Raw genomic sequence first — 11438 nt, 5'->3', positions numbered from 1 at the left:
TAATACCAGTATACTACGATAACTTATATACAAAATGTGTGTTATATCATTATGAGAAAATGTTTCATAATTAATTTGTGATTCTGGCCATACATAAATTTTGTTATTTATAATCTATTTGTTTCACCACTACATTGCAACCATCAGTATCATGTAGACTTCGATATATGTCACGATCTGCATGGTCTCATCATTGGAGAGCACGTTCCACACATACCGGAAGAAATTCCCTCGTACATCGTTAGTCATCAGACACGTACCACCATATGTGTTGGGGGCCTTCGTCTTCCGAAGGTCGTCAAAAACATGATTTAACAATGTTTTCCGGAGTTGTAATACATGAACAGGTACCTTCGGACTCGGATCAGAACCACAGTGGGAGAAGCACGAACAATACGAAGATTGATGTAGCGCCGAAGCTACGCGCAAGGGAGCTTCGGCATGACAGCAGGAAAGGGAACCGACTTAAAGGGGAAAAGACTATTTAGACCTCGATGAATTACCTTATAGTCATTAGCAAATGTAAAGGGCATGAATGTAATTTCACATGAGCTGCGTCCCATGCCTATAAATAGATGAACAGTACCCCGTACTGTTCACGCTGACTTGATATTTGCTTTTGCGTCACGCTCGTACCTTTGCTGTCTATCAAGTCGAAGGTACCAAATGTAATTCAATATTGTCCTTATGTTGATTTTGCGTTTATATGATAATGTTGTTGTTCACATTGTTTCTTATGCTTTACATGCTTCATTCGTTGTTAATAATCATATCTTTATGTATGAAGAATTGATGAAGGTATGCCCTTCATGCCCTCCGTCCGAAGATCATTATAACCTTAAGGAAATAATGCTTCGGAGGACGAAAGACATTAACATTTAACATTTTATGTTGTCTTGTTCTTGATTCATAGCATTTGAGAACAAGTCCCCAACAATATGCTTTTGCTTAAACAAAAAGGCAAGTGTGTGTTTGCGAAGAGAATTAAAGGCAAGCCGGCACAAAAGCTACCCAACGGTGGCGAGGATGACAAACTGGTCATTGTTGTCGGTCCTCTTATGCGTCACCTCTGACGCCAAGATGACGCCACAGTCCTCGATATAGTAGTCGTCGAACGCGCGCGACATACCGAGTACTGATGACTCTTGGCTGCGCTGTAAAACGAAGTGCACCCTGGACTCATCAGCAAGGTAGAACATGGGAATGGACTGTACGTGCGGAGGAGGGAATAGGAAAGGCAGAACACGGAATGGGCAGAACAGACAATAGCAGAACGCGGAATGACAGACTACTATTACAAGTTTAGTAAGTAGTAGAGATTGTAATGGACCGACAGTTGCACTCACATGCGCGCGTTTGTATACTACGCAGCCATCCGCCCTAATCTCCGTCTTTTTCCACGCGCTTAGAAGAAGGCCCTCCTCTAGGCGGCCGCCGCCCAACCGCCGAGGAAAATCGTTGGCGGCAAAGGTGTAGTGAAAATACGGGTGTGGATATGTACTAGTACTTAAACCCGCGTACATGTGGGTCTATCTAAATTATACACATAGTCTACGTATAAATATGTGTTAGCTAAAAATAATATTCTTTTTTTGTTTAATCATAGTCCACGTTTTATGATTCTAAATATGCCATATAATTATTAGATTTATATTATTTGATATGCGTTTAGCGGGTATCTAATTGGGTGTAGGTTACATGAAGAGTTTTTTTACCTATGCGAGTACGGATATGGGTACAGTTTCATACCCGCGAGCGGGTACGAGTTTTTTAACGAGCATATTTTTATCTCACGTTTATTGGTAAACACTACCCAACGGATATATATTCATTGACATCTCTACTCCATACATTTAGGGTGCGTTTGGTTGAGGAGTGGGGAAGAATAGAATGACTCCATTCTAATTTTTTGGATGTTTGATTTTCAACAAAATAAGAGTAGAGCGGCTCCTGGATCTCCATATAGAAATTTACTGAAAGTCGCCTAGAGGGGGGGTGAATAGGGCGAAACTGAAATTTACAAGGTTAATCACAACTACAAGCCGGGTTAGTGTTAGAAATATAAACGAGTCCGAGAGAGGGCGTGAAAACAAATCGCAAGCGAATAAAGAGTGAGACACAAGGATTTGTTTTACCGAGGTTCGGTTTTCGCAAACCTACTCCCCGTTGAGGTGGTCACAAAGACCGGGTCTCTTTCAACCCTTTCCCTCTCTCAAACGGTCACCTAGACCGAGTGAGCTTCTCTTCTCAATCAATCGGAACACAAAGTTCCCGCAAGGACCACCACATAATTGGTGTCTCTTGCCTTGATTACAAATGAGTTTGATCACAAGAAGAATGAGAAAGAAAAGAAGCAATCCAAGCGCAAGAGCTCAAAAGAACACAACAAATCTCTCACACTAATCACTAAAGCCTTGTGTGGAATTGGGAGAGGATTTGATCACTTTGGTGTGTCTTGTATTGAATGCTTAGCTCTTGTAAGTAGTTGGAAGGTGGAAAACTTTGATGCCATGAATGTGGGGTGGTTGGGGTATTTATAGCCCCAACCACCACAAAGTGGCCGTTGGAAGGCTGCAGTCGCATGGTGCACCGGACAGTCCGGTGCGCCAGCCACGTCAGCAGACCGTTGGGGTTCGACCGTTGGAGTTCTGTCTTGTGGGCCCGCCTGGCTGTCCGGTGGTGCACCGGACAGGCCCTGTAGGCTGTCCGGTGTGCCACCCGCGCGTGCTCTGCTCCTCTGCGCGCGCAGGCGCACATTTAATGCGTTGTAGTCGACCATTGCGCGCGAAGTAGCTGTTGCTCCGCTGTCACACCGGACAGTCCGGTGTGCACCGGACACTGTCAGGTGACTCACCGGACAGTCCGGTGAATTATAGCGGAGCGGATTCCCGAAGCTGGCGAGTTCAGAGTCGCTCTCCCTTGGAGCACCGGATACTGTCCGGTGGTGCACCGGACAGTCCGGTGAATTATAGCGTAGCGCCTCTGAGAATTCCCGAAGGTGAGGAGTTTAGCTTGGAGTCCCCTGGTGCACCGGACACTGTCCGGTGCGCCAGACCAGGGCACACTTCGGTTATCCCTTGCTCTCTTTGTTGAACTTTTTTCTTGGTCTTTTTATTGGCTTATTGCGAACCTTTGGCACCTGTGGAACTTATAGACTGGAGCAAACTAGTTAGTCCAATTATTTGTGTTGGGCAGTTCAACCACCAAAATCATTTAGGAAATAGGTGTAAGTCTAGTTCCCTTTCATTTACTATAAGTAGTTGGAACACTCCCGCTCCATAAAAACGACCGGATGCGAGCGCTCTCCCGAACGTGAGCGCTCTTCTTCCTCTCCTCCCCTCTACACCCATATGGCTCTCGAACCAAACAAAGAATGGAACGGCTCCGCTCTATTTTACCCTTCAACCAAACAAAAAATGGGATGACTCTGTTCTTTTTGCCAAACGTGGAATAGAACGGCTCTATTCTCAAATACTGGAATGGAGCCACTCTATTCTATTTGACTCTCCAACCAAACGCATCCTTATAACATTAAGGTGTTGTTGGGTTCATAGACAGTGATGCAAATGACTACTACGACTGCGGTATTTCTAGAGGAAGCCACGGTACTTGAAAGCACCTAAATGCTTGCAGCAGCTGCAGTCGAACAACTTGAACGGTGTTGGCTCCGATTTGGACGTCAAACACTAGAGATGAACCACATGGTGGTGCCCTCTACGGGACCGCGACCAGTCCATAGCACGGGTCTAGATGGTCAGGGACCTCGGCATAGGAGGTGCTCCCTCTCTGCACGCTTCCGGACGGTCCGCGTCTAGGACTCAGACGGTCCGCGACTGACGTGGAGGTCTTCTTCTTTGTAGGAAACCCAGACCTCGCCTCCCAGGAGGGACCCTGTCGGGATGAGAGATCCTAGGCGTCTCTTAGGATCGGTAGGTCATCCAAGACATCACGTGAAAGTTTGAGGGAGAGGATGGCTAAACTAGTGCTAGGCTAAGGCTAGATTACTTTACTACTGGGGAATGGAAAGAACAATGCAAATAAGGTATATTTTATAAATAGATTTGATTGGATCGATTGTGGGGGCGTCAATCAACCGTACCCCTTCTATCGACTACCTAGAAATGGGGTACCCAAAATAAGGCATATAACCTCCTAATCGCCAAACGTCCCCCGCCAAGCAAGTCCGCGAGGCGGGGCAACCAACTAGGTCCCTATCGAGCAAGTCCGTGAGGTGGGACGACAAATTAGGTTCTCACCGAGCAAGTCCACGAGATAGGGCGACCGACCAGGTCCCTGCCGAGCAAGTCTGCGAGGCGGGGCAACCGACCAGGACCTTGTCGAGCAAGTCCGCGAGGTGGGGCAACCGATCTGGTCCCTACCGAGCAAGACCGCGAGGCAGGACGACCGACCAGGTACCTACCAAGCAAGTCTGCGAGGTGGAAACCTAAGTCTAGCATCGCGAGTCTGCGCCGACTAAGATAAGATGCGTCAACCCGAGCCGCAGCTAGGCATGTGAACGGTAGGTCAAGGGCACGTCGAGGGGTCACTATCGACATGACTGTGCCTTCTCAAGTACGACCCCTGGCGCACCCCACTGCCCCGAGGGGTCGGTCGACCCTGTTCATTGAGACCTCAGCACCGAAGCTTCTACAGTGACCCGAATATCGGATAGTGCGCAACAGATACTCCATACCGGGTGTATGCCTATGCATGCTGGTGAGTGACATAATGAGTCCCGGCGGTTCACCATTCGGAGTGAGTCCACGCTAGCTTCCCCTACGAACACAAATATTATTGTCCCCTGTTTTCGAAATCACGACATTTAGTGCGTCAGGTAGGGGAACTTTTAGTGTGCCAATAGACATTCATCACTCCGATGGCCCACACATCAACATTCGCTAACGGCGAAGCTTTCGCGTTAGGGAGCCACATCATGTTCGGTACCCTCGACTTCCTCACCACCGCCACTAGCGAGCTCCACCTCACCACCTCCGACGTGCCTATCACCATGGGCACACGACCCGCACGCTCCACTAGGAGCAAGGCGGAGAAGCAATACCTAAAGAGGCGTGCCGCCACATTGATGTGGCGCCTCAATAGGCACATTGATGCCATAAAAAAGAAGGCAGTAGAAGCCTCGCCTTCAATTCTAGTGGCCGTCATCGGTCACCAACCGACATCCATCCTCGACTTGTTTGAGGATGATTTGAGCCACGGCTCGACTGGGGCCAACTCTGACGCCGATGAAGCGCCAGAAAGGGCCTGCTTCATGGCAACACCGCCACGAAACGACAATGGTAGGGGGACAACGAGTCCCCCAACCAGGAGGAAGAATATCAATGCCAACCAGGCACGCATCCTTGCTCCCGAGACTGCTCTTCGGCAGCAGCAAGGAGAGCTTGACGTCCATGTCCGTAAGCTCGATCGAGTTTATAGCGACATCGAGCAGAAATGCCTCGAGGCCGAACGACCTAGGGTGAAGAAGATTTACGATTAGCTTGCCAAGAGCAGTGATGGGGCACAATACTTCCTCAACCCTGGACAAAATGTGGTGGTTGTAGCCATGAAGCTTCGGTCCATCCCCGAGCCTGACAAACTAGAGGCGAAGGCGATATACCGAAACCTCCGCAACCTAGTGAAGGTTGTGGTATAGCAGACTGAGATCGATCGGCAAGCTCCCATCGGCGCGGATAGCTACAACACGCGCACGACCTCGTCTTAGAGCAGGGGCACAACCCTCCCAGTCTGCAAAATATAGCATCCCCGCGAAGAACCATATTGGGGAGATCCGCGACGCTCGACACCTCCTCAACAACCAGCCCTAGAAGTAGGACGAGGTTGAGCAGGCACGCGAGCGGAGGCGCGAGCAAAATCCTAGCCCTCCTGGGCCAGGGCCACGTGCCTTCAGGCGCGTGATTCACAAGCACAGTTCCCTGTGAAGGTGAGGGCGTCGGAGAATATTTCCAAGTACGACAGGTCCATGAATCCGGGCGTATGGTTAGAAGATTACCGCCTCGCTTATCGCATGGCATGGATCAAAGATGACCACCTCATCATCCAGTTCCTCCCCATCCACCTTGCGGAGGGGCAAGGACCTAGCTCGAACATTTGCCAGCCGACACCATTCACGACTGGGCTGACCTCAAAAAGGCCTTCGTCAAAAACTTATAGGGAACCTACAAACACCCTGGTAGTTTCTAGGACCTCAAGAGGTGCACCCAGAAAAGCGGGGAAAGCCTCCGGGATTACATCCTGAGGTTTCTCAGAAAAGGAATGAACTTCCCAACGCCATCGGCGCTGGCATGGGGAGCGTCTTCATCAAGGGCACAACCAACGAGGCACTCATCCATGAACATGGGTGAGGACGACCAAGAACAACTGTCGACCTTCTCGATATAGTGACCAAGTTCGACGTCAGTGACAACGTAGTAGGGGCAATTTTCCATAAGGAAGAGAGAGAGCCTGCGCGATGCCGACAAACCAAGAGGCAAGAAGAGGGAGCGTCGGGAGCACCCCGACAGGCGTCGGAGGAACCATCACTCCTGACGCAGTGAAGAAGAACTCGTCATCACGGATCGGTCGCCTAGGCCACCGAGGAATAGCAGTGGTGACCACTTCCAGGAGCTGATGGACTCGTCGTGCCAGAACCACGGTTTTCCTGTCTACCACAAGCTCCAGGAGTGCGAGCTATTGAAGCGCTTCATCTCCAAGCCCCCCACCAAGAAAACAAAGCCAGAGGAGCCGGCCAAGCCAGCAGAGCAAGAGGCTCCCACCAGGATTTCCTTGAGATTACGGGGTGCCTCATGATCATCGGTGGAACCGAAGCGTATGGTGACAAGCGACGCCTCAAGGCGGCCCACCGCGAGGTGCATGAGGCAAATCCTATCATCCCTCCCGTGGTGTCACAGCCGTTTTGGGGCAAAACCGAATGCATAACATATGTGTGCCAGGATCCATTTTCAACACATATGTTGACGTCATAAGTGATATATCAAAAGAAAATGCAATAAAGCCGTAAAAGGGAGTAGAGTAACTTTATTACATCATCCAGACAATAGTGCTTTAAAAGTATCATCATCAAAGTACAACGAATAAAACATAGACACTCTTCCACAGGAATGTGACTGATGCATCTTTGGACTTAGTACTCGTCAACATCATCTGCAAAGTCTTCTTCATCACCCTCTGATCAAAATATTAGCAAGGGGCGAGCTCACTTATGGTCGGGGCTCAGCAAGTGGGAGGAGTAATGCAAGTTTAACAAGGTAGGCTATGCATAAGCGGTAATCATTTTAGTTGGTCAATGTTTTATTAACAACGCCTGACTTACTAACTGTAAGTGTATCCCAAAAATTCCATTAAACATAAGTACATAATTATATAAAAACACTTAAGTGAAACCACTTAAGCAAACCATTTATGAATCATCGTATCACGATTTATTTTCCATCTTTAAGTTCAATTATCATGTGAGGGTCCAGGTTGCTCTTAACCGTGACCACGGCTGACATATCAGTTTTACACTCTGCAGAGGTGGTACAACTTTACCCACAAACCGTGTATCCCCTCTAGCCTGGGTTGATCGGACCCGTAAACACTTCCTAGGTGAATGGCTAGGGATCCACTATGAGGCTTTCACAAAATATCCTTAGTACAAAGCCACCCGCTAAGGTTTCCACGTCAGTATTGATGGCCCTCTGGGTGAGCTAACTTAGCCAAGACTACCACCCCATGTTAATATGAGCTGCCACCAAACCACTGCTGCCCCCTCTTGCCCATCTTTCAGGTAGGGTTGCTAAGCACTAAGTCTATATAGCTAATTACCAAAGCCAGAGCCATTATAGCCCCCGTGGTTGCACTGTTATCCTTTATGGTCACTCCATGTTCCATTTAATACGAAATGATCTTGTTTAACCATCGAGTGAACATTATAATAAAAATTTCATTTTCGGAACAATAGTATCATTAACGAGTGACATCATAATTATCAAGTTGAGCGGTAGCCCAAATTGTTAAACATACTGTTTTATCCCAGGGTAATCAAGGAATAATGTTGGTATTTCTAGAAAAATCCTATTTAGGCAAATCCCATCAAATTATGCAAATATCCAAAAAGTAAACATTATTATATGCATTACTTGGGTACAAATAGAAATGCAGAGGGAGAATCCACTTGCCTTGCTCGAACGTGTCCTGCGGGTCGTCTTCGAACGTGTTTGGTTCGTCTACCACATAGTCAGCTTCTAATATCGATTCGCATATCGTACATACAAAAGAAAACATACACCAAATAAATAAACATACACCATTACATCGGTAACATTCACCATTACATTAACAATCATATACCACACAAACTATACTTATAATTAGTGCCTAATTTACAATTATTTTATTAATCCACTAAAATCTCCAACTTGAATTATCACTGGTGAAAATTATATGGACATGCGACTACAAAAGTATTTTACCTAGCATAGCTTAGATGAAACGACTTAACAAATTCTATGGAAATAAATTATTAATTATTTATTTTCTTTAAGCTTTTTGGTACTTAAATTTTATTTACCATGCAATTGTTGGTTCTTGAGATATGCATGTGGTACTGCACTTAGGGGGAGTATTCACAACTCAATTCATTCATGAAACCTCTAGTGCAATACCCAAATGCAAAATCTCACCATTTGCCTATTTTCTATAAAAAAAACTATCTAGCCTATGGCACAATATTTTGAAAAATATGAGAGAATATGTGATGGTACCAATACCTGTCCTAATAGGTGTTCTTTTGTGTGCTTATAAGTTGGGATTTGATTTGGTTCAAAATTTCCTAGAAAATTTCAAAATTCCCTCTGTCTAGGCTCAGCGGACAGTCCGGTGTGCACCAGACACTGCACTGTGCAATGTCCGGTGCACTGGCTGGGCGCGCTCAGATCTGTTCGTGTGCTGCCTTGTCCGGTGGTTCACCGGAGACTGTCCGGTGTGCCCATAACTGGTTTTTAAAAATTTTCTCCGCTCGAGCTCGAGCCCAGGCATCAGTTTTCTTCTCCAGCTGTGCCGCTCTCCTCTCATCTCTGTGCCTGGCGATTACCTCCTCCTCTCCCTCACCGGCGGCGTGCTTCGACTGATCTTCGGCGAGGTCTGCTCCTACCCGTGCTCATCCTCCACCACTCTCTCTGCTGAGGCCTCTCCCTTATCCCTCTCTCTGTTCTTCTCTGTGCAGTGAAGCCCACCCCTTCCACCTTTTGAGCACGCTCGAAATCCTGTGAAATTGTTGCAAATCCTGTGAATCCAAGTGCTTGTGTGCATGCTTTGTACTCCATTATGCTTCTCTGCAGGTTTTGAGCTCCCTAGGGAGGGTTTCATCCACTCAAATAGCCATTTCACCCTCAACTCAAAACCCGCACACCACGTGTTTAGTGAAATACCCAAACCAGTCAAAATTGCTCAAATCGACCCCAATTTTTTCCAACACCCTCCGACCACTACCAGTAACTCTCTCGCCAAATTTCACAACTATTCGATATCCCAGACACCGGTTATTCCCCCACTTCCCTTTTATAGCAATCCTTTTTGAGTCAAGTGCCAAGAATTCGTTTTCTCCGCAAAACTTCAAACCAAGCACACACTTCACTCCTATTCACTCATATATACCTATTCGTGAAGTATCGGCTCAATTTCAAGTCATTACATGCCTCATTTCGAATTTCAAACTCTCTATGGCACAATTCACCGTTCAAACGCTGTTCTCGCGCCATTTGACCTCTGTTTATCCAAATCACTCAGTTTTGTGTCATAACTCTCTATGTATGTATTTATTCACATTTCATATACTTATGACTATGTGACTAATATGTGCTCACCTCTTCTGTCATTTCAGTGATCTCGCCTGCTCGCGTGCTCGTCTCCTGTCCTGCCTAGATCTTTTCTCTCTCGAGAAGTTCCAGGTAGACCTTATCTACTGCTCTCCACTCTCGCTTATCTTTCCACACTACTTTGTAGCATTCAGGTCAGGATGGTGTGGACGAAGAATGTCACATCGTTAGGGGAGAAGATGACGTGGACCCTCCTCGCCCCATCAGACAGGTCAAGGGGAAGACAGTCTATCTTGAGCAGCAAGAGGCCAGGAAGAAGAGATGTATGGACAGAGCCGCTCGTGCAGCACTTGTGAAAGGGAAATGTGCCCTTGGGCCACTTCTATAAATGTTTTGGTGATTAGATGGCCAACACATATTGACTGAGTTCTTATGTGCTAAATGAGTGAGAAGTGCAAATCAAAGAACAAGGTATGTTTCTAGACTTAGTAAATTGTTTTTGAATACTAACATGTTTATCTAAGTGCTAGAAACAGTGACAAGAAAATAAGAAAAGGATTGGAAAAGAGTTGGCTAAGTACAGCCAAAACCAGCATCAGCCTGGCACACCGGACTATCCGGTGGTGCATCGGACAGTGTCCGATGCCCCAGGCGGCTCGACGATGAACTCGTCGCTCTCGGGAATCGAATAAAGCGTTGTGGCTAAAATTCACCGGACTGTCCGGTGGTGCACTGGACTGTCCGGTGAGCCAACGACGCTCGTGGCCAACGGTCGCCTGCGCGATCAACCGACGACACGTGGCAAAGCCAACGGTCGGATGGTTACACCGGACTGTCCGGTGTGCACCAGACTGTGTCTGGTGCGCCAACAGATCTGAAGATCCAACGGTCGGCTTCGCCAGAAAAGGAAAGAGATCGCACACCGGATAGCTACAGTGTCTGTCCGGTGGCGCACCGGACTGTCCGGTGCGCCACTCGACAGAAGGCAGGAGTTGCTTTCCATGTTGATCTCCAACGGCTCCTAGCTGCCTTGGGGCTATAAAAGGGACCCCTAGGCGCATGGAGCACAACACCAAGCTTTCAAGAAACATCCTAAGACTCCCAGACTCCGCCTCCACGCATTTGATTCTCTGTATTAGTGATTTGAGCTCCGTTTGAGTTGCGCACTCCCTGTGTTGTGTTTCGAGCTCAATTCTTGGCTTGTGTGTGTGTGCTGCGGATTTGAGTCTTGTGTGTGTTGTTTTCTTTCCCTACTCTTGTGCTTCTTGTGATCATAACTTTGTAAGGGCGAGAGGCTCCAACTTGTGGAGATTCCTCGCAAACGGGAAAAGATCTCAAAAGGAAAATATTGTGGTATTCAAGTCGATCATTGAATCACTTGAAAGGGGTTGAGTGCAACCCTCGTCCATTGGGACGCCACAACATGGAAGTAGGCAAGAGTTACTTGGCCGAACCACGGGATAAAAATTGCGTGTCTCTTGTGTTGCTTTTCTGTGATTGTTTTGTTCGCAAGAGCTCGCTCCATAGCAACTTGGTCACACTAACACTTTAATAACCAAGTTTGTGGCTATTTAGTGTTTGGTTTTACAGGATCACCTATTCAACCCCCCCTCTAGGTGCTCT

This window comes from Zea mays, chromosome 1 (genome assembly GCF_902167145.1).
Source record: "Zea mays cultivar B73 chromosome 1, Zm-B73-REFERENCE-NAM-5.0, whole genome shotgun sequence".
Classification (NCBI taxonomy): domain Eukaryota; kingdom Viridiplantae; phylum Streptophyta; class Magnoliopsida; order Poales; family Poaceae; genus Zea; species Zea mays.
This window is presented reverse-complemented; position numbering follows the sequence as displayed.